This window comes from Nycticebus coucang, chromosome 4, assembly GCF_027406575.1.
Source record: "Nycticebus coucang isolate mNycCou1 chromosome 4, mNycCou1.pri, whole genome shotgun sequence".
In the NCBI taxonomy this organism is placed as follows: Eukaryota; Metazoa; Chordata; class Mammalia; order Primates; family Lorisidae; genus Nycticebus; species Nycticebus coucang.
The window spans coordinates 46,505,032-46,532,520 of NC_069783.1; the positions used below are offsets into that span (position 1 = coordinate 46,505,032).

The 27,489-nt window shown below is 39.6% G+C and overlaps 1 long non-coding RNA gene across 1 annotated transcript; it reads left to right on the forward strand.

Annotated features, from left to right (window-relative positions):
* Positions 1-1,384: 1,384 nt before the first annotated feature.
* On the forward strand, positions 1,385-26,830 carry LOC128584876 (uncharacterized). The gene is made up of 3 exons (XR_008379752.1): positions 1,385-1,487; positions 24,185-24,351; positions 26,234-26,830. It is a non-coding gene; the product is annotated as an uncharacterized LOC128584876 (long non-coding RNA).
* Positions 26,831-27,489: the final 659 nt, after the last annotated feature.

Genomic DNA, 27,489 nt, shown 5'->3' on the forward strand with positions numbered 1-27,489 from the left:
TTGCATTCTCACCGGTAATGTTCGAGTAATCTATTAATGATTTCTCTGCATCCTTAACAGAATATGGTGGTGTCTCTTTTGTCATTCTGATAGATGTGTAATAGTATCTGCTTGTGGCTTTAGAATGCATTAATTATGCCATTTTAATGACTCATGAAGTAGATGCACCTTTTCATGCATTTATGTGCCATGCGCCATCTGCAGATCCTCTGCGGTGAAATGTCTGTTTGTGTCTTCTATACATTTTCTAATTGGATTGTTCATTTTTTACTGTTCAGTTTTAAGAGTTCTTTCTGTGTCCTAGATCAGAGGTGTCCAACCTGTGGCCCACAGGCTGTATGCTGATTTTGTGAGGACTTTTTTTGCTCATCTGTGGTGTTAGATATTACAAGTATGCAAGGACCTCTATTTTGCTAATTAGCTTTCATTAGTATTTGTGTATTTAATGTGTGGCCCAAGACAACTCTTATTATTCCAAGGTAAGGTGTCACAGAGGGAAAAAAAGGTGGACACCCCTGTCTAGATACTAGTCCTTTGTCAAATATGTGGCTTGCACATGATTTCTCCCAACGTGTAGCTTGTCTTTTCATCTGCTTACAGAGTCATAGAGCTTAAGTTTTAAGATTTTTATAAAGTTCCATTTGTCAACTTTTCCTATTATGGATTGTGCTACTGGGGACTCTAGGGCGACCCCATTTTTTCTGAGATATTTGGCTGTGGTAGAGCAATTATTGTCTAAAAGTATTCCACCTTCCTGGTCCTTGGCTAAAGAGAGTCTTTTGCTGAGAATTCTTATGTCTGTGCTCACTGGCATTTCCATGTTGCTATTTTCTTCAGCACTTAATCTGGGCATATGATGTACAAAGAAATCTCAGGAAACTCACCCCCATACCACTTGGGTCCTGAGATCCCTCATTAGTCTATCTTCTCTCTACCACTCAGAGTTCTCACGTTTTTATACCTAATGTCTAGCTAGAGTCTTTAGTTGTACTTAGTGGGAAGAATAGGGAAAAGAATATCTCCTCCATATTCCTCAGAGTACAAGTTCAGCATTTAATTTTTATCATGGATTTCAGAATGAAGTCTGATACTAGAATTTGGGACAGCAGTTTTGTTCTGTTTTGTTTTTTTAATGGTAAAACCAGTCATAGTAAGCCAAATAAATAGTTCTTTTGAAGTCTTAAGACAGGTTTTGAATATATGTACAGAGTGACTCACAGATCTAATTTAACATATTGAGTCAAGCCACAAATAGCAAAGTAGGAAAATGTGTATGTATGTTAATACAGGTCAGGAAGCATAGCCTTTTAAGGCAGATTGAGCCAAGTTAAATATGTAGTAGAGGAAGTAACTACAGGCGTGTCTTGAGTGAGCTCTTTCTTTGGATCAATCTGGGAAGGATGCCTAAAGGAAATGATGTTTCAAGAGTTGCTTTACAATATGGGACAAGGGTGTGCCAATTGAGTGGTTAAAAAAAAAACTGCAAGGTAATATTTTCTAGTGCATTTTAAATTACAGATATTTTGTTTTTAACCTCTCGAAGTTTCATTTCTAAAAATTTTTCAGTACTCTTCTCATTTTGTTCATGTTTTTTGCTATCTTCTTAAATGAATAGAACATATTTAAAACAGTTGTTCTCTGTGGAAAGGCACTAAGTAGGAAATGGGTTGTGGACCAGCTTTGGGCAATTTTGAGGGAGGTGACTGGGATATAAAAGACAAGAGAAATAAGGTAAAATCAGAGCCTTAGAATTTTTTTAGATAAAATTAACACACACAGTGTATATATTTTGCAGAAGTATTTGAGAATACAGTATAGACATGATACCCTAAATGCTTGCCTGTCTTTTCTAAGAAAAATTATATTCTCTTATTTAATTACCATGCAATCAGCAAGAAGGAATTTAATGTTAATACAATACTATTCTCCAATATTCAGCACATATTCAAATTTTGTCAGTTTCTGCAATAATGTCTTTTACAGGAATTTTCTTTTCCCTTTGATCCAGTATCCAACTAAGATCTATGTTGTATTGACTTAGCATGCTTCTCCAGTCTTTAATTTGTAACTGCTCCTTAGCCTTTGTTTTGTGTGACACTGATATTTTTGAAGTGTATAAGCAAGTTATTTTGTAGATTGTCCTTTAACTGGGTTTGTTTCCTCATGATTACATTCATGATGACATTTTTGGCATGAATACTTCATAAATAATGGGTATACTTCTCAGCATCAGAAAATGCAAATTGTTGATTTATCTCATTATTAATGAAATAACTTTGATCTCTTTATGAAGTGATATTCACCATGCTTCTTACGTGTAAAGTTACCGTTTCTCCTTTTGTAATTAGTGAGTAATCATTGCTGGCACTCTTCACTTCCTTGTGTATATCCAAATTTCCATCTCTTATCATTTCCTTTTGCCTGAAAAACTTCATTTATCTCTTTTTTTTTTGTAGGAAAGATCTTTGGTAAATTGTCTTTCTTATTTGTATTAAAATATCTTTTTTTTTTTTTGTAGAGCCAGAGTCTCACTCTATCGCCCTTGGTAGGGTGCAGTGGCGTCACGCAGCTCACAGCAACCTCCAACTCCTGGGCTCAGGTGATTCTCAGCCTCCCAAGTAGCTGGGACTACAGGCACCTGCCACAATGCCTAGCTATTTTTTTGTTGCAGTTTCGCCAGGGCCAGGTTTGAACCTGCCACCCTTGGTATATGGGGCCGGCGCCCTACCCACTAAGCCACAGGCACTTCCCTAAAAATATCTTTATTTAACCTCCATTTTTGAAATATATTTTTGGTCTGTAAAGAATTGTAGGTTTTTCCATGTTCTTTTTTTAGTAAAGATGCCTCTCCATCATCTTCTGGATCGCATAGTTCCTGATGAGAAATATACTGTAATTCTTACCTTTGTTTCTTTTTGCATTTTTTTTTCTGAATTCATTTCTAACTTTCTCTTTATTACTAGTTTCCAGCAATTTGACTGCGATGTCCCTTGGCATGGTTTTCTTTAGATTTATTGTGCTTCTTATGGTGGTGGTTTAGATTATTGATTTTAGGTTTTTCTGCCCTGTAGTAATTAAATCTATGAATTTCCCTCTAAGCACTACTTTATCTATATGCAATAAATTTTGATATATTCTGTTTCATTTTCATTCAGTCTAACTTATTTTCCAAATTTCCTTGTGATTTCTTGTTTTATTCATTGATTATCTATTTAGAAGTGTGCTATTTATTTTCTAGCTATTTGAGATCTCCTCACATTTCTTTCTGATTTATAAACTTATTCTGTTATGGCCAGAGAACAGACTTTGAATAATTTTAATCATTTTAAATTTATTGAAATTTGTTTTATGGCCTAGGATATGATATATCCTGGAGAATGTTCCATAGAAACTCAAAAAAATTTTTTGAAAAAGAAATTTTTCTTTTTGTTTGATACAGTGTCCTAAAAATGTCAGTCAGATCAAATTGGTTGATAATGTTGTTTAAGTTTTCTTTATACTTACTTGTTTACCATTTAGTTTCATAAATTACTGATAAAGGAGTAATATAGTTGGATGTCTCCAACTATAATTGCTGAATTATTTATTTTTCATTTTAATTCTATTAGTTTTTATTTCATATACAGCTCTGATACTAGAACATGTATACCTTCATATTTTTTATATCTTCTTACTTATTATTAAGTTTTTTATTTTTATGAAATTTTCCCCTTCTTCTCAAAGTTTTTTGTCTGAATGTTTATTTTGTCTGATATTAACACGTGTATGGCTACGTCAGTTTTTTATGGTTACTCTATGTATGATATAGTTTTTTGTCATCTGTTTTAGCCAGGGTTTTCCAGAGAAACAGAATCTCTCTTTCTCTGTCCTCCTTTCGAGTGGCTCTTTTCGGGCCTAGGGTAAGTTCTGTTACACATGCACGGATCACTACTACTCATTTAGAGACTTGATGGTTTTCTTCGGTAGACTTCTGGAGCTCTTTCTTTCTCTCGTTCACATCTTCTCCAGTATTCTGCTTTACAAATTCTAGCCACTTTGATCTCCCCTAGTTAGATCTCCATCTCTGCAACTCACAGAGAACTGTTTGGTTTATCCCTGTTAGTGGAGTGCACTGGAAAGTGCCTCCAGGCAGCAAGCTCATCCACTGTGTTTGTTCCCCTTCTCTCAGAAACCACAGTCCTGTATTACTTGTCTAAATATATATGACTATCTTATATATTTTTGTTTATTTTTCTAGTTCCTTATAAAAGGAGGCTAGATCTGATCTCTGTTATTTCAGTTTGACTGAAAGTGAAAGCTGAATATTTTTAATCAGAAGAAAAAAATTATTTTATTCACGATTTAAGATTATTGTGGCGGTTCTATAGAGAATGATATGAAAGTAAGATTGGAAAGGGAGACCAGGAGGTTTTACGTAGTAGTCCAGGGTATAAGTGGTTGTCTAGTCTAAAGAAGTTGTTTCTAATGAAATGCAAGAAAAAAAATTGAGATTTGGGCATGAAATTGATAAGACCTGTTGATTATTTGGACAGGATTCTCCAGCTGGTTGAGGCTTTGGTTAGGGAAAAGCTTGGAGCCATGTGGTTGGGCCATCCTGGGGCTAACCGTCACAGCAAGCATAACTTTGCCAGCTGTGAGGGGTTGTCCTGTTTATTCTGGTAGTCTATGGTATTTGTGTTCAAAACAAGAGTCACTTCCTCTTGAAAGATTGACCTTTAGTTGAAGGCTTTGTCTTGGGAGATCTGGAGCATGGGGCCCAAAAGACCAAGGAGATATAAATTTCCTTGTGTCGACGCTATGAATAAAGTAACTCAATCACCCTTGAGGATTGGGCTTGAGTGTAGGGGCTGGTATTGGGCTGTGCCTGGGAGTAACTGTAACTCTTTTGCAGTCGTCAGTGCCAAATAGTTTAAGATTTCATTATTCTACAACTGCTTTATTATGTCTGAGTTTTTCAATCTTTAGTTAAATGACTATTCATTTCCTAAGGCTGCCATAACTGAGCACCACAACTGGGTGGTTTAACACACCAATTTATTGTCTTACAGACTGGAGGCTGGAAACACAAAATCAAGGTGTCAAAGAAAAAGACTATTTAGAGACTGGCATAGTTATCTTAGTGTACCAATTATGAGACATCCTCAACTGTGAGGTTATATTTTTATAACCTGGGGAGAAGGATTCTGCCTTGCCTTTTTAAGTTTTGGGAATTCGCTGTCCTCCTTGGCATCCCCTGGTTTGTTGATGCATCACTCCAAACTCTTCCTTTGACGTCAGGTAGAGGTCGTCAGAAGAGGTAGGTAGCTACCTCTTCTCTGTGCCTCTATGTGTCTGTTCTCCTTTTCAAACAAGGACATCCATTATATTGGATTAAGGGCTCATCCCACTCCAGTATGACCTCATGATAACTAATTACATCTTCAGTTAGTTCAATTGTGACCTATTTCCAAATTAGGGCACATTTTGAGGCTCTGGGAGTTAGGACTTCAACATATCTTTCTGGGGGACACAACTTAATCTACAATAACCACTCTTAAGGAAAAGGACTGTGCCCCACACTTTTTTCACTTCAGGGAAACTTAACTTGGGGCACTCAATGAAGTTTTCTGCTTTGGGTGGATGTGAAAGAAAATTAAGGACTATGATTGTAAAAGAAACAATTTTTATGTAAGGCTGGGAAATGTATTTAATTGTAATGCAATAATATTTTGATATTAATTGATATCTGTCTCCCCAAACTTGTTTTTACTTATCCTATAACCCTTCTCCCATTCTTAAGATATGGATTGTCTTAGTAAATGTTTTATAGAAATATCAGAGAACAAAAGAGTGAAATTTTACCTTTTGAGTTTCAAAAAGCTTAGCTCCAAGATAAAGTAAAGAAGACTTAGAATAATAATTGGTTAATCAAAGATAGTTTTTCCTCATTCCTTTCTACCTGGGATGAGATAATGTCTCCAGAGCTGGGAAAAATCAGAGGAATAGGGGAAGAATAAGTCCTGGACTTCACTGGTTCCTGAGAAGGGATCCTATAGCTAAGCCCCAGGGTTAATTCCTGGGGAGTGGGAAAGAAGTGAGACCTTTCCCAGACAGGTATAGGGATTTAGGAGAAAAGAGAGATTATACTATACCCTGCTTTCAGGGAGATCATACAAGTAGAAGCAGAGATGAGCGTTTTCCATATCCCTAATAGAGACACAGAGGTCAAAGGAGAGCTTCTGGAGGGGCCCAGTGGCAAGGCACAAAGGGCTGAGAATGGCTCCAGGACTGAGGAAAGCTCAACAGATGCAGGTATAGACAGACGACAGCTGAAGGCCAGCCTCCCCCCACCTCAAGCTCAAGTCAACCCCAAGGATGGATCCCCGAGTTGACTCACTAGGTTTCTACTCTTAAGTGGAATGAGACTCATAGAATAAATTAATGCTTGGTTATTAAAAATAAAGTAGATTTCTTTCAATCCTTAATTTGTGGCCTGATATTTATTTCAGCCACACAGAGAAAATGATCATTTTATATGTTCAAGGTGCTTCTTATTTATAGATGGGCAGTGGGAGCTAAAACTGTCCTCTGAACAGCCAGGTACAACCTTGGCATTTTCCCAGATTACAGAAGTTATTGCTGTCATCTTACTGCTTCAGCCTCTAGGAAAGAGGGAACGGGAAAAGGAAGGGGTGGGAGGGGATAAGGCGATAAGATTACACCACTTAAATTATGTTTTAAGCTTTTATCTTATTGTTCTGAAAGGGACTCCCCGGCCCTTTTAGAGAAGAAGTTCTAAGAAGCTCTGAAACTTGAGGTACCTGCAAAGACAACTAAGCTGTCGTTGCTAAGGAACAAGTAGGTTTAAATTGTGGTGTCAATGTCACCAGCTCCTGCTCAGATGGCAAGTAAAGGAATGATGTAAAATCATCAGAGGCGAAAGAACCGTTCAGTGTGATAAGCCATGGGCTGTGATTTAAAATTGCCTTTTCTCTGAGAAAATGTGGCCTCACATTTGAGGATGTCCAATAATTGTTCCAATAAGGAACTACACCAGGCTCTGAATAGTTTTCTCTTTGATGGAAGAGAAAGTGGAGAGAAAAAACAGGAAGACAGAGAGAGGGAAGGGAGCAGAAGCCAGCTGGCATAAATGACCTATTAAAGGACATTTTAGAAGGCTAGGTCAGAGTCAGAATGAGACTTTGGAATTAGAATAAGGTTTTTGTTTGTTCGTTTGCTTGTTTCTTTTGAGACAGAGTCTCACTATGTCACCCTCAGTAGAGGGCCATGGCGTCACAGCTCACAGCAACCTCAAACTCTTGGGCTTAAGCAATTCTCTTGCCTCAGCCTCCCGAGTAGCTGGAACTGCAGGCGCCGACCACAACACCCAGCTATCTTTTGGTTGCAGTTGTCCTTGCTGTTTAGCAGGCCTGGGCTGGACTCAAACCCACCCAGCCTTGGTGTATGTGGCTGGCGCCTTACTCACTGAGGGTGCTGAGCCTAGAGTAAGATTTGAGTATTGTTTTTACTACTAATTAGATGACTTAGGCAAATAATTTTTAGGTGGTTGATGCCTTGAGTTTCCAATTTGTAAAATGGGATGTATTGTGATAAGACTGCAGAATTTGGGGTATTTTTAGAAATATTTAATATTTCTAAATCATTTATGATTTTCAATTTTATTTCAATAACCCAATGTGGAGGCAGTCTCTAAAGTGATCTCCAATGAACCCCACTTCTTGGTATTCACACCTTTGTGCACCTAATGTTCCCCACTTCTTGGTATTCATACCTTTGTGCAATCTCTTCTCCTTGAGTGTGGGTTGCACCTAAAGACTTGCTTCTAATGAATAGACTTTGACAGAAATAGTGAGATGACACCTTCTATATTAGGCTGTAAAATGACTATGGCTTTTGCTTTTGGTATGTTGCATCACTCTCTCTCTCTTTTGCTCTCTTTTCCTCCCCCTCCTTCCTTCCCTCTTTCTTTATTTCTCTTATGAGACTGACGCGCTGCCTACTGCGCTAAGGAGGCAACTTCTTTATTTCTCTTAGATCACTTGCATTAAAGAAAGCATCAACCCAAAGAAACTGAAACCTGCCAATAACTAGGTGAGTGAGTTTGGAAGTGGAGAGTCTTAATCCACAATCTAGTCTTGGGATAGCTGCAACCTCAGGAAACAGCTTGGCTGCAATCTTCCTGAAGGTTGAGGCACCCAACTAAGCCACTCCCAGATTCCTGACCCATAGAAAATGGGAGATAATAAATAATTTAGCTTCTAAGTTTCAGAATAATTGGTTACGCAGCAATAGAGAACTAATATATGGTTTCAGGTCCATCTCACAGTGAATCTAGTGTGTCCTGAAACTCATGATGTAGTTATTTTCCCAGTTCCAGAATGTATACTTAGAATGGACATACTCAGCAACTGGCAGAATCCCCACAGTGGTTCCCTGACACATGGAAGGAGGGCTGTCATGGTAGGAAAGACCAAGTGGAAGCCATTAGAGTTGTCTCTACTTACAGAAACAGTAAACTAAACACAATACCGGGTTCTTAGAGGAATTACAGAGCTTAGTGGCACTAAAGGAATTGAAAGATGCAGGGGCTGTGATTCAACCAGAATGGCAATGGACAATCATAAACTTAGGTTGTGACTCCAGTTGTATTTGCTTTTCTAGATGTGATTTTGTTGCCAGGGCAAACCAACATGTCCTTGGTATACAGCTATTAATCTGGTACTTGATTTTATCTTTATACTTATTAATAAAGACCATCAGAAGGAGTTGACTTTCATCTGGCAAGACTGCAATATGCCTTCACTGTCCTGCCTCAGGGCTATATCAGCGCTCTATGTCATAATCTTGTCTACAAGAACCTTGATTGCTTTTTCCTTTCATAGGACATCATGCTGATCCATTATATTCATGATATTTTGCTTACTGGACATGGTGAGTATAAAGCAGTAACTACTTTAGACACATTGATAAGACATTTTGCACCAGAGAGTGGGAGATAAATCCCACAGAAATTCCAAGACCTGATATTTTGGTGCAAGTTCTAGGAGTCCAATTATTTGAGACATGAAGAGCTTTCTCTTCTATAGTTAGGGTCAAGTTGCTGCATGAAGCTTCTCCATTAAGAAAGAGGTATAATTCCTACTGGGGCTCTTTGGCTTTTGGGGCAACATATTCCTCATTTGAACATGCTCCTTTGACTCATTTTCTGATTGATCTGAAAAGCTGCTTGTTTTGAGTAGAACCCAGAATAAGAGCAGGCTCTATAAGATGTCAAGTTGCCATGTAAGCTGTTCTGCCAACTGGGTCACATGACTCAGAAGATATATTGGTACTTGAAGGATGAGTGATTCCTGGGGATGCTGTTGGGAGTCTTTGGAAAGCTGCTATGTGTGAATCATACCACAGACCCATAGAAGTCTTTTTTGGAGAGTCCACTGTGTGCTGAGTATTTTCAGAACTACCAGGCCATACTATTGGGCACATACAGCAGCACCATTATCAAAAGGAAGTTATATTTTCAAGAGGGGACTCAAGCAGGTCCTGAAGGCAACAATCAGTTGCCTAAGGAAGTAACCCAGATGCCCGCACCCCCTATTAATGCTACATTTACTTCTTTCTCTCATTCACAGCTGTGGCATCATGATGAGTTTCTCCATGAGCTTTTGACTAAGAAAGGGAACCCTTGAGGTTGATTTATAGATCATTCTTCATGATATAGCACTGGACACAGCACTGTAAACTCCTTTCAGGGACAGCTCTGAAGGGCAGTGGTGAATGGAAATCCTTTCTATGGGCAAGATTTTGAATAGAATATGTGGCTGTTCATTTTGCCTGGAATGATAGATGGCATATGGGTCCATATCAATTCATGGGCTGTGGCTGGATGGTCAGGGACTTGGAAGGTACACAATTGGAAAACTTTCTATAGGGAAGAGTATGTAGATAGACTTTCCCAAATGGGCACAGAATGTGAAGATGTTTGTGTCCCATATGAATACTCACCAAAGGATGACTCAGCAAAAGAGAATTTTAATAGTCAGGTGAATAGGATGACCTGTTCTGTGGATGTCAGCAAGCATTCTCCAGTTACTCCTATTATTGCCCAATGAGCTCATGAACAAATGGCCATCGAATCAGAAATGGAGTTTATGCTGGGCTCAGTTTTTGCTCACCAGGGACTATTTGTAGATAATCCCTGCTGAGGGCAGAGACCAACACCGAGCTCCAAATATTCCCTAGAAAGATCACCCAGCTACCTGGTAGAAGGTTCATTACATTGGTCTGCTTCCATCATGGAAGGGACAGCACTTTGTTCTTACTAGATATGGATTTGATTTTTCTAATGCTTTTGCCAAATGTATGACTGGGAACTGTCAGAATACTGTATCCAAAAACATGATATCTTACACAGCATTACTTTTGACTAAGAAACTAACATTCCATCAAATGAAGTGTGGCAATGGGCCCATGCTCAAAGAATTCACTGGTCTTACTATGTTACCTATAATTCGGAAGCAACCAACATGATAGAATGGTGGAATAGTCCTTTGAAGGCTCAGTTATGGCACTAGCTAGGTGACAACACTCTGTGGGTCTGGGTCAAGGCTCATCAGGTAGTGGTAAATGTTCTAAATGAATATCTATTATATAGCGCTATTTCTCCTAAAGCAGGATTCACAACTTAGGAAGCAAGGGGTAGAAATGGAAATCTTGTTCTCATTATCACCCCTGGTGATCTAATAGTACACTTTTTTGTTTGTTTGTTTCTCATCCACACAACTTTAGGTTCTACTGCTCTAGAAATGTTCGTTTCAGAGGGAGGAATCCTTCCACTAGGGACACAACAATGATTCTATTGAACTGAAAGTTTCTTAATAGCCCCTTAGCCGCTTTGGGCAAATACCACTGAATCAACAGGCAAGGAAGAGAGTTACTATACTGACTGTGGTGATTGATCTTGACTAAGGGAAAATTAAGTTACTACCACATAACAGCTATGTCTAGAAAGCAGGAGACCCTCTGGGGCTTTTTGTGTACTCATATTTTGTGATTTTTAAGTCAACAACCTCCAATTCAAGAGGGACTCTTAATGGCCCAGGCCCTCAGGAATAAGTATTTGGAAATAAACCAGGAACTGTGACTAATTATGAGGCTTAGTGAAGAAATATGACTGGGTATTGGAAGAAGGTGGTTGTAAATACCAGCTAGAACCACATGACCAATTGCAGAAAAGAAGACTCTAATAATCATGAGTATTTTTTCCTCATTTTGACATGTATATCAGATAGTTTGTTTCCTTCCTTCTTTCTTGTCTCCTTCTCTAACATAAGATGTATTAAGTTAACTTTATATCATAATACTTAAGTTATAGGATATCAAAGGATGGTGTGTGGATCAGCTAGGAGAAGAATAGAGATCATCTAAATTAAAAGGGAGACTTTTTATTCTCTTTGGTAAGAAGATTGACACAGGGATCAGCAATCTATGGGTCTGTTTTGTAAATAAGGTTTTATTGGAACACAGCTGCATTCTTCAGTTATGTGCTGTCTATGATTGCCTTCACGAATAGTTGCAATAGAAACCACGTGACCTATAAAACCTAAAATATTTACTATCTGGCTTTTTAAGAAAAATTCTTCTGATTTTTGAGTGAGCATGTTTTGTTTGTATTATGTGAGGCAGAAACATGACTTTATTACTATTATTTTCATTTGAAGATTAAGTTTGGAGATCCATGTGAGTACAAAGTTGACAAGATGGACTGTGGTGACTTTGTAAGGCCTCACCTAGGCTGGGCTCAACTACATCTCCCAGAATTCCCTTTCTTGTATGTTCTCAGTTAGGCTGGACCACAAGAGAGATTCCTGTGGGCAATTTGGAGCATGTAAGCGAAGCAATCCCAATTTTGTAGCTTACATATATTGTAAGCTGGCTCTCCTTGTTGGTGTGGGGCAGTGGTCAGAACTGGAACTGAGCCTGCAGCTTCTCCGACTCTTAGGCCGGAAGGGTGTGTGTGTTTAGCTCTTTGACAAAAAGCCCTGGCTTCTGCATGACCAAGGTGAGAGGCAATAGAAAGGACACAGTTTTCGGCCTGTCATATTTTGGCTCTAGGTTTTGCTTGTGGGTTCCAGCTTGCTCTTGCTCTCCCCACTTTACATCCGCCTCCCTACCTTGAGGACTTCAAATGCCAGCATCAGATGCAATGACAACAGCCTGATAGAGGCTGTTTAACCAGCAACCACAACTGCAGAACATAACATCTCTTTAACAAATATACACACATATATTTGCTAAGGGATCAAGATCTCCGATCAAATTTAACTGATACACACAATAATGACTTACAAAGGTATTTAAATTTTTCAAGTTTTTTTGCTACTCTTTATTGTTAATTTCTAAGTTTTATTGCATTTTGTTTAATAAAAATATTTGTATAAATGCTGCTTTTGGCATTTATGAACATTCTCTTTGTTCTTTATGGCTACATAGAAGGTTAGTTGTTGTAACTGTTTCCATATACATGTCAGAAAAATGCGTAATCTCTGTTGAATGCAAAGTTCTATATAACTTGTGACTACTCTATATACGTTCTTAATATACTAAATTGAATTTGTCTGATCTGTTTTAGAGAGAAATGTGTTAACGTTTTCTAATATGATAGTCCTATCAATTTCTCCTTATAAAATGCTAGGACCTTTTTTCTTTATACATTTTGAACTATAGTGTTAGGGGCTAGAAGTTCATGATTCATATGGTTTCTTGGTGGATTGTGTATTTTATCAACATGAAATACACATTTTTACCCCATTTAATATTCACCATTCCTACTTAATAATTAAGATAATACATACATAAAGTGCTTGGTCTCATGCCCTACTGACAATAGTAAGCAGGCAATAAATAGAAGCTGCTATTATTATTGTCATTATTATAATTATTATTATTCCATGTCCTATAGTATGTAGATTGTCTGTTTGTGGGGGAGACAAGAAGGGAAAGAAAGGACTGAAGGACTCCAGGTTAAGAAAGAGAGCAACTGCCTCTTAGGCACCACGTAACAATGCCCAGAGTTTCTTCTCCCCTAAACAAGGTGATGGAAACTCCAGGAAAGAGAGGCCTCAGGCTTGGACAAATCAGCAGAAAGCCTGCCAAGAGAGTCCTCCTAGGCAGCCAGGAGAAAACAACAGAAACAGATTTTCTTGTTGGACGTTGGCCTTTCTGCTTTTGAGGCCCAGCTAAAGGTAGGAGGAGAAAAAGGAAAAACAAGGTCAGATTCAGTAGTAGAAGTGTCCTGTAGTCGAAAGGTCAGAATTATCTCTTCATAGATCCCCTTGAATTTCAGCTCATATAGGCCTATTAAGGTGATTCCCACAGCAGTGATAATTCTCACTCTGAGTGGAATTCTCATCCACTGGGATGATGCGTTTAAGGTTCTGGTCTCACTGCCTCACTCCTCAAACCTCCATCCTTCAGTCGGCACTGTAGTTGGGCCCATCTCTGTTTTATTAGATGCCTTTGTTCCAGTTGCAGTGTTCACTACTGATTGTCTCTATGTACTCGGTGCGTATGTACGTGTGCATGTGCGTGTGTCTGTATGTCTTGGAACCCCACATCAGGGTAACCTTGCTAACTGACCACTTAATTGCTTAAAATCCCTTCCCTCATCTGCTTGAAATTCTTCACTTCTCTTTGCCTTGCTGCCTGAAGTCCATAGAAGCATAAAATGTGAAAGCTTGCAGGTGCCTTAGAGATTAATAAGGACATCACTTCATTGCACTAAAGAGGGAAATGGAATCCAGAGAGGTGAGGTGATTTGCCCCAAGTCACACAACTTATGAGAGGCCAGTGAAACTGGAATCCAGCTCAGAGAAACAGTGTCAGGAAACAGAACATAATGGTGGGATGGTAGCAAGGGGAAATAATTTGGGAGTCCAGGGCATTGGATGTCAGGGTGAGCCTGAGCAGAATACAAGGGATACGTGGCTCTGAGCAGGTGAAATGCAGCGTAGGGTTTGTAGGTGCCTGGGGTAAAAGAAAGGAGGTTCCCAGAGCTAGGGATGGTGGGCTGGCAGGCGCCAAAGACATGGCCTTTGATGTCTGGGTCCACTACTAACAGCACAAAGTATTCTGAAGAGCACTAAGAGCATAGTGACAAGAACTACAATTCACAGATGTATAGTGTTAAAAATCTTTGCAAGTACATTTTCTCATGTAAGTTCACTCCATGAGAAGTTACTATTAGTAGTGTCTGATGGGGAAAGATAAAATCAGAAAGAAGAAAAATAGGAAAATACACACAAAACATATAAAGTAGACTTAGGAGGGTGCTGGGTTTTCTGGCTGTCTATCTGTCACCATTCCTCCCTTTTTCTTTCTTAAAAAAAAACAACAAAACAAAACATAATTTTGTTCCGCTTTCTCTGCTACCTGCTGCCCCAAAGGCATGTGCCTTGGGAAGATGACCACACCCTCAAGTTCTAGGGATGGACGTGATTGGCTGAAGGGTCATTTCATCTTCTTGACAGTGACTGGTTTGGGAATGGGTGTGTGACCCCATTTGGGTCACTGAGATGTAACAAGAGGCTGGAGGAGGTGTATAGTGCTCCAGGAGCACTCTCCTGAAAGAGCGCTAGGAGCCTCTTTTTCTTTCCTGCTACATGGTGATGCAGAATCATGTAGTTCCAATTGCTATAAGGACATGAGGTGAGGCAAGCCATCTTCAGAATGACAACAAATAGGAGAAATGGAAACAAATCTGAGTCTTTTAGGGGCTTCATTGAGTTGCTGGAGCAACCAACCTTAGAGTTTGTCTTGCTTTTAGACTTGTAGTTAAGTGAGCCAGTAGAGACCTCAGAGACTAGTTGGAGAGAATTTTCTATTACCTGTAGCTGAAAGCAGGGACGAGGAGGGGATGAACTGCATGGCTGAGAAGAAGTGACTCTGTTGGTCTTTCTGGAACATTTAAAAACCTCTCTCTCCAACAGTTATAAAATACAATATGAAGCAGTTGGAAAAATACCTTATAGATCCTTCAAATGTACTGTTAGTGTCAGCATTCATGTATGACCATTAAAGGCTGCTGGCTTTGAACCAGACTGTTTTCAAATCCTGGCTTCATCACTTCCTAGTATGTGACCTTGGATATGTTGACTAGGCTCTCTGTGCCTCAGTTTCTTCATCAGTAACACTAGAATAGTAATAATACATTATAGAGTTGTCGAGAGGATTAAATTAATACATGGAGAAAGTTTAGAAGTATGCCTATACAGCAAGTCTCAAAGGACATTTTAATAATTTCACTGTAAAAAGTAGAAAGAATAATGAAAAGAGACCTAATTATTACCAATAACATAATCTACTAATATAGTACCTGTCATGTGTCAAACATCTAAGTAGGTGCTTTACATATATTTTCTATAATTCTGATAATAACTCTCTGAAGTAGGATTAATTTGCTTCACTTCCAGATGAGGAAACAGGAGTTCACAGAAGAAAATAACATGGCCAATGTTGCATAGCCAGTACCTGCAGAGGCAGGATTTGAACCCAGGTATAGCCCCAGAAGCCCTCTTTCCACACTGCCATGCAGCTTCTCTGAGCAGCCCCCAGCGAAGCATCCTGTTGGGAGGCAATGACATTGAAGTCAAGAGCAACCTTCAGGAAGAGCTAAGGAAAAAGTGAAAAATAGAAAGAAAGCTACAGCTCGGTGCCTGTAGCTCAGTGGCTAGGGCGCCAGCCACATACACCAGAGCTGATGGGTTCGAATCCAGCCTGGGTCTGCCAAACGACAATGACAACTACAAACAAAAATGACCTGGGCATTGTGGGGGGTGTCTGTAGTCCCAGGTATTTGGGAAGCTGAGGAAAGAGTATCACTTAAGCACAGGAGTTGGAGGTTGCTGTGAGCTGTGACTTCACAACACCCTATGCAGGGTGACATAGTGAGACTCTGTCTCAAAAAAAAAAGAAAAGAAAAAAAAGTAAGCCCCAAAATAGATAAAGTATTTGGAAACAGGAGAAAAGCTCAGCTCAGGCCCATATTAAAGCCCCTCCCTGAACTCTGTGCCCTGTTCCAAATGGACAGCCTCATGATGGGAGACGAGTGATGCCTCACAGGTCCTGGAGGAAAAGAATGCACTGGGGATTCTCTCAGCCTTGCGATTTGAAAATGGAGAAGCAAAAAAGAAGAGAAGGGAGTGGAATTAAAATTCAAATGCATCTGATGAAACCACTTTTTTTTATTGTTAAATCATAGCTGTGTACATTAGTGCAATCAAAGGGTACAATGTGCTGGTTTCATATACAATCCGAAATATTCTCATCAAACTGTTCAACGTAGCTTTCGTGGCATTTTCTTAGTTATTGTATGTAGACATTTGTATTCTGCCTTTAGTAAGTTTCGCCTGTACCCATTCTAAGATGCAACCTAGGTGTGGCTCCATCCATTACCCTCCCTCCACCCTAAACCTCCCCCTTCCCTTCCCCTTCCTTGGCCCTTTCCTCATAGTCTTGTGCTATAGTTGGGTTATAGCCTTCATGAGAAAGCTTTAATTTAGCTTCATAGTAAGGCTGAGTAATCGGATACTTTTTCTTCCATTCCTGAGATACTTTGCTAAGAAGAATATGTTCCAGCTCCATCCATGTAAACATGAAAGAGGTAAAGTCTCCATCTTTCTTTTTTTTTTTTTTTTTTTTTTTTAATTTGGCCGGGGCTGGATTTGAACCCGCCACCTCCGGCATATGGGACCGGCGCCCTACCCGCTGAGCCACAGGCGCCGCCCGTCTCCATCTTTCTTTAAGGCTGCATAATATTCCATGGTATACATGTACCACAATTTCCTAGTCCATTCGTGGGTCGATGGGCACTTGGGCTTCTTCCATGACTTAGCGATTATGAATTGGGCTGCAATAAACAGTCTGGTACAGATGTCTTTGTTATATTGTGATTTTTGGTCTTCTGGGTATAAACCTAGTAAAGGAATTATAGGATCAAATGGCAGGTCTATTTTTAGGTCTCTAAGTATTCTCCAAACATCCTTCCAGAAGGAACGTATTAGTGTGCATTCCCACCAGCAGTGTAGAAGTGTTCCCTTTTCTCCACATGCACACCAACATCTCTGGTTTTGGGATTTTGTTATGTGGGCTTCTCTTACTAAGGTTAGGTGATATCTCAAAGTAGTTTTGATTTGCATTTCTCTGATGATTAAGGATGATGAGCTTTTTCTCATGTGTTTGTAGATCGTGCGTCTGTCTTCTTTAAAGAAGTTTCTCTTCAAGTCCCTTGCCCACCCTGAGATGGGATCACGTGTTCTTTTCTTGCTAATACGTTTGAGTTCTCTGTGGATTCTGGTTATTAGACCTTTATTGGAGGTATAACCTGCAAATATTTTCTCCCATTCTGAGGGCTGTCTGCTCGCTTTACTTAGTATGTTCTTGGCTGTGCAGGAGCTTTTTAGTTTGATCAGGTCCCAGTAGTGTATTTTTGATACTGCTTCAATTGCCTGGGGAGACCTCCTCATAAAATATTCACCCAGGCCAATTCCTTCTACAGTTTTCCCTGCACTTTCTTCAATTATTTTTAGTTTCATGTCTTAAGTTTAAATCTTTTATCCAGTGAGAGTCTATCTTATTTAATGGTGAAAGGTGTGGATTCAGTTTCAATCTTCTACAGGTTGCCAGCCAGTTCAGCCAGCACCATTTGTTAAATAGGGAATCTTTTCCCCACTGGATGGTTTTAATTGGCTTGTCAAAGATCAAATAATGGTAAGTAGCTGGATTCATCTCTTGGTTCTCTATTCTGTTCCAGACATCTACTTCTCTGTTTTTGTGCCAATACCATGCTGTTTTGATCACTATTGATTTATAGTACAGTCTCAGGTCTGGTAGCGTCATTCCTCCTGCTGTGTTTTTATTGCTGAGCAATGTTTTGGCTATTCAAGGTTTTTTCTGATTCCATATAAAATGAAGTATTATTTTTTCAAGATCTTTAAAATATGATAATGGAGCTTTAATAGGAATTGCATTAAAATTATATATTGCTTTGGGTGGTATAGACATTTTAATGATTTTGATTCTTCCCAGCCATGAGCATGGTATGTTTTTCCATTTGTTAACATCTTCAGCTATTTCTTTTCTTAAAGTTTCATAGTTCTCTTTGTAGAGATCTTTCACGTCCTTTGTTAGGTATACTCCCAAATATTTCATCTTCTTTGGCACTACTGTGAAAGGAATAGAGTCCTTGATTGTTTTTTCAGCTTGGTTATTGTTGGTATATATAAAGGCTACAGATTTATGGGTGTTGATTTTGTAGCCTGAGACATTGCTGTATTCCTTGATCACTTCTAAAAGTTTTGTAGTAGAATCCCTAGTGTTTTCCAGATATACGATCATATCATCTGTGAAGAGTGAATGTTGGATCTCTTCTATCCCTATGTGGATACCCTTGATCGCCTTTTCTTCCCTAATTGCCATGGCTAAAACTTCCATTACAATGTTAAAGAGCAATGGAGACAATGGGCAACCTTGCCTGGTTCCTGATCTAAGTGGAAATGATTTCAATTTAACTCAATTCAATACGATATTGGCTTTGGGTTTCCTGTAGATGGCCTGTATTAGTTTAAGAAATGGCCCTTCTATACCAATTTTCTTTCTTTCTTTTTTTTTTTTTTGTAGAGACAGAGTCTCACTTTTTTGCCCTTGGTAGAGTGCCATGGTGTCATACAGCTCACAGCAACCTCCAGCTCTTGGGCTTATGTGATTCTCTTGCCTCAGCCTCCGGAGCAGCTGGGACTACAGGCGCCTGCCACAATGCCCGGCTATTTTTTTGTTGCAGTTTGGCCGGGGCTGGGTTTGAACCCAGCACCCTCGGTATATGGAGCCAGTGCCTTACTCACTGAGCCACAGGCACTGCCCTATACCAATTTTCTTAAGTGTTCTGATCATGAAGGGATGCTGGATATTATCAAAAGCTTCTTCTGCATCAATTGAAAGAATCATATGGTCCTTATTTTTTAGTTTGTTTATGTGCTGAATTACATTTATAGATTTATGTATATTGAACCAGCCTTGAGACCCTGGGATAAATCCCACTTGGTTGTGGTGTATAATTTTTTTGATGTGTTGTTGGATTCTGTTTGTTAGGATCTTATTGAGTATTTTAGCATCAATATTCATTAGTGATATTGGTCTATAATATTCTTTTCTTGTTGGGTCTTTTCCTGGTTTGGGGATCAAGGTGATGTTTGCTTCATAGAATGTGTTGGCTAATATTCCTTCTTTTTCTATATTTTGGAAGAGGTTTAGTAATATAGGTACTAGTTCTTCTTTAAAGGTTTGGTAGAATTCTGACGTAAAGCCATCTGGTCCTGGGCTTTTCTTTTTAGGGAGATTTTGTATAGTTGATGCTATTTCAGAACTTGATATAGGCCTGTTCAACATTTCCACTTCATTCTGGCTAAGTCTTGGGAGGTGATGTACTTCCAGGTATTGGTCGATTTCTTTCAGATTTTCATATTTCTGAGAGTAGAGTTTCTTGTAGTATTCGTTAAGGACTTTTTGAATTTCTGAGGGGTCTGTTGTTATTTCATCGTTACCATTTCTGATTGATGAAATTAGAGATTTTACTCTTTTTTTCCTGGTTAGGTTGGCCAAAGGTTTATCTATTTTATCAATCTTTTCAAAAAACCAACTTCTGGATTTATTGATCTGTTGTGTAATTTTTTTGTTTTCAATTTCATTTAATTCTGCTCTGATTTTGGTTATTTCTTTTCTTCTGCTGGGTTTGGGGTTGGAGTGTTCTTCCTTCTCCAGTTGCTTGAGATGTCCCATTAAGTTATTAACTTCCTCTCTTTCCGTTTTCTTGAGGAAGGCTTGCAGTGCTATAAATTTCCCTCTTAGGACTGCCTTTGCAGTATCCCAAAGGTTCTGGTAATTTGTGTCTTGATTGTTGATTTGTTCCAAAAATTTGGTGATTTCCTTCTTAATCTCATCTATAACCCATATATCCTTCAGCATAAGGTTGTTTAGCTTCCATGTTTTTGTATGGGTATGCAGGTTCCTGTTGTTATTGAGTTCAACTTTTATTCCATGATGGTCTGAGAAGATGCAAGGAATAATTTCTAGTTTTTTTTAAATTTGCTGAGGTTAGATTTGTAGCCTAGGATGTGGTCGATTTTGGAGTATGTTCCGTGGGCTGATGAGAAGAATGTGTATTCAGTTTTGTTGGGATGAAATGTTCTGTAGATGTTTGTTAAGTCCAGATGTTGAATGTTAAGTTTAAATCTAAGATTTTTTTGCTTAGCTTCTTTTTGGAGAATCTGTCCAGCAATACTAAAGGGGTGTTAAAATCTCCAACTACTATGGAACTGGAGGAAATCAAGTTGCTCATGTCTGTTAGAGTTTCTCTTATAAATTGAGGTGTGTTCTGGTTGGGTGCATAAATATTAATAATTGAAATCTCATCATATTGAGTATTACCTTTAACAAATCTGAAGTGTCCATCCTTATCCTTCCTTAATTCGGTTGGTTTAAAGCCTATTGCATCTGTGAATAGGATTGCAATTCTGCTTTTTTCTGCTTTCCATTTGCCTGGAGTATAGATGACCATTCCTTCACCTTGAGTCTATATTTGGCTTTTAATGTAAGATGCGATTCTTGTATGCAGCAGATATCTGGCTTGAGTTTTTGTATCCAGTCAGCCAACCTGTGCCTCTTTAGAGGACAATTTAAACCATTCATATTAATTGAGAATATTGGTAAGCCTTTTGAGCATCTGATGGACATTTTAAATCCTTTTGCGAGTGTGGAAGTTGGAATTTGGTCAAAATTTTCTGGGTGGGTTTACTTTTGTGGTGGAGGATTACACTGGTCTCTATGGAGAATAGGTCTGAGAATATCCTGGAGAGGTGGTTTAGTTATGACAAAATTCTTCAACATGTGAATGTCATTGAAGTATTTAATTTCTCTGTTGTAAATGAAGCTCAGTTTAGCTGGGTACAGGATCCTGGGTTGAAAGTTATTTTGTTTAGGAAATTAAAAGTCGATGACCATCCTCTTCTAGCTTGAAAGTTTTCAGCAGAGAGATCTGCAGTTATTCTAATATTCTTGCCCTTGTAGGTGATGGTTTTCTTTCGTCTGGCTGCTTTCAGAATTTTCTCCTCCATATTAACTTTAGTGAAATTTATTATGATGTGTCTGGGGGATGTTTTATTTGGGTTGAGTCATGCTGGATTTCTGAAACTGTCTGCTATCTGAATTTCAAAATCTCTTGGCATGTCTGGAAAGTTCTCCTTCATAATTTCATGGAGAAGAGGCTCTGTGCCTTGTGAAGCCACTTCTTCGCTTTCGGATCTTATAGGGATCTGAATATTGGTTTTCTTCAAATTATCCCAGAGTTCTCTGAGAGAGTGATCTGTTTTTGCCCTCCATTTCTCTTCCTCTTTGAGAGTTTGGGAGCATTCGAAAGCTTTGTCTTCAATGTCAGAAATCCTTTCTTCTGCTTGCTCCATTGTGTTACTGAGGGATTCTACTGTGTTTCTCATATCTTTGAGGGCTGCAACTTCTTGTCTCAATGTGTCAAAATCTTTGGTCATTTGGTCTTTGAATTCGTTGAATTCTTGAGATATGTTTTGGGTTACTGCTTGGAATTCTAATACGTTCTTATTTGCTATCCAGATTCTGAATTCGATTTCTGACATCTCAGCTATTTGTTTGTGCATGGGATCTTGTGCTGTGTCTGCCCCATTGATCCTTGGGAGAGTTGATCTACTCTGATTATTCATATTGCCAGAGTTTTTTCTGTTGATTTCGCCTCATGATTGTTTTTCACTATTGCCTCTGGCCATCCTCAGAGTTGGGGAGGTGTCTCTCCAAGATTACACCCCAGTGGGATCACTCTATTGTTGCTGGATCTTTGTAGGGAGTGACCCTGTGTCATTCCTCTCAGGCTGCCCCAGCCAGGGAATTTTGTTTGTGGAAGCAGCTCCAGAGTGTGACAAGCCCAGATCCAGCAACAGGCCTGGAGGTGGTCCGCATGTTTCTGGGAGTGCCTGGTGCCCAGTGATTTTGGCACAGAGAGCCCATGGCTCCAGCAGTCTCTGGCCAGGAGAAGGGTTCTGCACAGAGGCAAGGAGGGCTCCGGAGGGCACGCAGTTTCCAGAGTTCCTGGCCAGATGAGCAGGCCGGTGTGGAGTCAGGGAGGGTACAGGAGGGAGGATGCAGGGCTGCGTGCTCCCACAGTTCCTGGTCAGGGCATGTGGAGGCCTGTAGGGCATGGGGCATGGATCGCGGGTTGGGGGTCCCAACGCAGCAGTTATGGAGGTCCGGGCTTCGCCAAGCTCAGGAGTGATTTTGGCACAGAGAGCCCATGTTGCTGTGAGCTGTGATGCCACGGCACTCTACCCAGGGCAACAGCCTGAGGCTCCAGTGTGCCAAAACCGGTCTCACTCTGTCCCTGAGGGTTAAGGCTGTAAGGCAGCTCATTCCCCGCCTTTAGGCTACTCAGTCACTAGGTTACTAGCTCCTGGCTGATCCTTGCTCTGTGACCCTGAGGGTGGAGCTTGCCAGGGCAGTTCTCTCACAATGGCTCCCTGTGGCCCACAGCTGAACACTATTAGCTCCGTCCGGCTCAGCGGCTCAGTTTGGGGCCCTAGACAATGCCCAAAGTTTTCCGCACTCCTGCTCAAGCTCTCCCCAAGGCAGTCGAACTGAATGCCAAGTCCAAAAACACTGAAAGAGTTCACACGTAAGGCTTTTCAGGTTTTCAGTCTCACTGCTGCTTGTACTTACGGCTGCTGGCGGGATTAGATCAATCGAACACACGCAAACACTTGCCAGTTTTCCACTGTTTTTTCTTCCTCTTGGGGTCCAGAAGTCCCTTGCTGACTCCCTGTATCCTCAAAGGGATGATTATAGGCAGATCCCACTAGCCAGAGATGCCTGGAGTCTTGTCTCCTCAGATTCACCATGCCCAGTTGCCGGGAAGCTGTTACCCGGCCACCATCTTGCTCCACCCCCTGATGAAACCACTTTTGACTCCACTTTTATTAACCCCAAGTTGGCTCATTCCCTTAAATCCTGAGCCCATCTCAAGTGTACTATACATTAAGTGCCAGAAATTATCGATCTCTCCTTTCACACAGCCAAGTACATCTCCCCACCACTGAAACAGAAAGAAGCAATAAATGCTGAGTAAGACATTTCTTCAGCAAAGACCAATACTGAACAGATTCTAAAGATGGTGCAGGAATGAGTATCCTTTTGAAAAATGAAGACCCACTACAGGAAAGAAACAAGTTACTTTGAAGGGTCTGCTAGAGATTTTTTTTTTAACTATGAGAATTTGCTCCAGGCACATTCCTCAAGTAATAAAATGAGAATGGTATTCCTAAGAATTTAGGAAGGTCCTTAGACTCTTCCTAGTCAGAATGGATTGTTACAAAATGTTCAGGATAGCTATTTAGAACTTCTTTCCAAGATCTTGACATAAATCCAAAGCACATTTCTGCCTTAAAAGTTGTATTGGTACCTTGACCTATTAAAAAAAAGGCTATGTTGGTAGAATGGTTAAGGGTATGTGATATTCTTCTCTGAGTGGTGTTCATTTGATGAAGAATTAGAGAATAGCTTTCCCTGAAACTATTTTTGCTCCTTGCAAGAACTTTAGTACATTCTGGCTTTGTCGTTGGTTAAGTTAATTAGTAGTGAATACTTAGCAGTGTATGTAAGGTAAGATAATGCGTAATGTCTAAGATAATGATTGAGGCTAAATCAACAAAGGATGAGGACAGAAAGATCCAGTGGATGGCAAAGGCCAAGTCCTGGACTTAATTGCCAGAAGCCAAGTGAGTTAGGCTCCTGAACAGGCCTCAGGCCAGAAGACTGAGCTGATCTGAAGAGATCTTTGATGTTGGTTCATCATTCACGATATTCCTAGGATTGGAAGAGATGGACAGCTTACTAAAGCTCTACTTGATTTGCAATTTAAAGAAATATAAGCCTGGTGAATACAACCTGATATACATTACATCTAACATGAATGTCATAGCACTTTAGTCAACATTTAGATCTGGGTGAACTCATAATGCAGATCTCTTTTGGTGACAGAGTGGTCCTTTGTGCCTGAGTAAGGTGTTTACACCAACATCATAAGAATATTCTGTGAATCTTCCTCCTCCATGTTCTCCAGGAGATCTGAAAACACTTACTGGCTAATTGTGATCAAGAGACATGGAAATATTGACAACATTCAAGGGCACTTCAACACTGACTGTGGACTTGGAGCCCTGGACCACATTGGCAGTGACACTTAAGAGGAAGAGATATTAAGTGGAATTTTGACCCAGTACCCTCATGGTAGGTCCTGTGGGATCCCAAGCTCTTATTTAGTGATTCTTTCTCCTTATCTAAGAATATAGATAGATTTAGACAACCTCAGCAACTAGAAAAATCCCCACACTGACACCTTGACTCCTGGAACACAGGCTACAATGATAGGATGGGCCAAGTGTAAGTTCTTGGAGCTTCTCCTCATTGCCAACATAGATACACAAAGGCAGTATTACTTTATGGCACTTATTACTACCTGCTTTTATGATGATTTGTTTGTATATGGTCTGTTTCCTCCTAGAATGTAATCTCCTTGGAGAGCAGATATTTGGTCTACCCTATTTACTGCTCTATCCCCAACGTCTAGAACAATGACTGGCATATAACAGGAGGTCAATAAATATGTATTGAATCGATAGATGAATACACATTTGAGGAAAATTTCAGCAATCAGTTTTATCCTCAAATATTTGAAAGATATAGGTGTGGCAGTTCCTACCATAGTCCTATTTCATTTTCTATTATAGCCAGTGAAGAAGATGGCTGGGTCTTGGACTATGAAATTGGACTGCGTAATTTTAACCAGTACTTCCAACTACAATTTTTGTTCCAACTGCAGTGTTCTTATGGGAACAAATCAATACCACTGACACAAGGAACACTGCTAGGAATCTGGTAAATGCTTTTATTTTTTCCCCCAGCCCAGCAAATGTAACACCTGAGAAAGGTGCTCTCACTTGGCAGGGACAACAGCACAATATTGCTGTCCACCTCAGCTATACATCCACTTTTGTCACTGTGCCATATTTGCTACACTGGACCTTGACCATCTCATTATTCCGCAAGACATTATTCTGGTTTGCTCTATTGATGAAATCATGCTCATGAGCCTGTGTGTTCGTTAAACATTTAGTGGCTTGAAATTTTTTTATTTTTCATGAATTTGTGGGTCAAAAATTCAGATAGGAAACATGAGAAAGTCTTATCTCTGTTTCCTGACAAATGGGGCTTCAGCTGGAAGAGACCAAGGCCAGGGGATGGAATAATCTGAAGGCTTTTTCATTCATGTGTCTGATAATTGATGTTCTCCAATGGCTAGCTGAGTTCCAAAGGCATGTGGAGACAGAGAGAAAGAGCAAAAGAAAGAGAGAGAAATTGCGTCCTTTAATGATTTCTTGGAAGTGGCATAGCATCACTTTGTTATACTTCACTGGTTGGATTCCACCCCTCGGTGGGAAGAGTGGCAATCGCATTATAAGAAGAGCTTGTGAGATGGGATACATATAAGGTGTGGGTATCTTTGGGAAATACAATCTGCTATGAACTTAGAAGTAGCAGGTACTCTAGATACATATGCATGCTGAGAAGTGAGAGATTAATGCTTTGGAAATGCAATGGTTTACTAACTAATGGTTTACTAATCAAATGTAATTAATAAACTTTTATTAGATTCTGGTTTAGAAAAAGCCACTATAAAACACGGTAGTCTTTATCTTTACTTTTTTAGTTGTTGTAAACAAACAATTAGGTCTTTCTTTTCTCTTCTTCCTATTGCTCTATGCAGCTATATTCATGATGTTTAGCTTACAAATTTAATCCATAGGTTGTAGAATATTAATATGGGATTATATTGAACACATGGGCATCATTTAGAAGTCCTATATGCAGTGTCCAAGGAAAGTATGGATTATTTCACATTGGAGAGAATGTGAGAGCATTTTCTGTTATTATGAAGAAGAACTTTATTACATTTAGTAAGAAGTATGTGTGCTCAAGTATAGAAACAGGGTTTATGGTATGTGAGGATATTAGATGCTCAAAGGGGGTGGGTGGTGGTACCTGATATTCTACAGATGAATTCATTTCTAGTTTAAAATAACCTGAGCCTATTTCTGTTGCTTGAACCCAGGAAACCCAACTGATATACTTCCCTAGGCCAGAGAAAATAACAGCTGCTACAGGAATATAAGCAAACTCTATCTGTCAGACCAACATCTGTGATAGAAGCAGAAATGGCAGTGGTGATGGAAATTTTGCTGCCACTTGTAGACACCAGGAAATTGACACCAGTGGCTGTTAAACGTATTAAAGGTTTTGGACATTTGGAAAGCACTTAAAGCAGTGACTAAGTAGTAAGAGTCACACAAGTGTTAAACAAAAACAAATTAAGTAGTACTAGAAAGAAAAGTTAAATCTAAATAACATATAAGTCATTTGGGATTTCCACAAGGGAACTCTGCAATGGTAGCTCAGAGCCAAAGATACTTTTGCTGTCCTTGAGGTGGTTATCCATACCCTAGGATGGATACACAAAGATTCTTCACTCTCTTTCTCGCCACCAGCTTAGTCCAGTTTGCCATCATGTATTGCCTAGACTACTGCATTGTCCTGCTAATGGGCCCTCCCACTTCCATTCTTAACCACTTCACAACTCACCTTCGCATGGCAACCAGAATGATGAAATCAGAAATCTGATTGTGTCATTCTTCCAAGTGAAAATCCTCCATTGTTTCTTTTTCTAACAACTCATTAAAAAACAAAATCAAACAAAACAAAATCCTCCATTGTTTCTTCATTACTGACCCCTATCAATGTCTCAATGTTTACTCAAGGTTCCTCATAGTTTTGTAAAATTTTCTTCAGGTGACCATGCTAAAAGACTAGCAAGCTCTAACTGAATATTGCACATATCTTTGGAGATTTTGCTGTTTCTGATGAAAAAACATCAACAAAATTAATCTTACACCCATTTAATGAGATATATAATAGTTACCATGTCATATATCTAATAAATATTATCACCACATGGGTGTTTCAGAGTATTAGGGTGCAATTAAAGAAGACAACTGTCATGAATATTATGGAATAAAGGGATTATTATAGGAGCAAGATCTTTTATAACTATGGGAAAATACAGGAAAATAAAGCCCCAAAGGGATACTTGGAGGATGAGAGAAAATCACTAATCATTCCTCCTGATACATAGGCACAAGTGAGCAAGCCAGAGCCTGCTAGGGAATCGGGGCAGCCAAGCACATCCAGATGCTGGAGTGGGAACACATAGCAGAGCTGGGGGAGAAACCACACTCAGCTATTGTCTCTGCATCCAGTGGTGGGCCTGGGGTCACCCTGGATTAGCAGGGCCAACAGGTGGGAAGAAGAGCT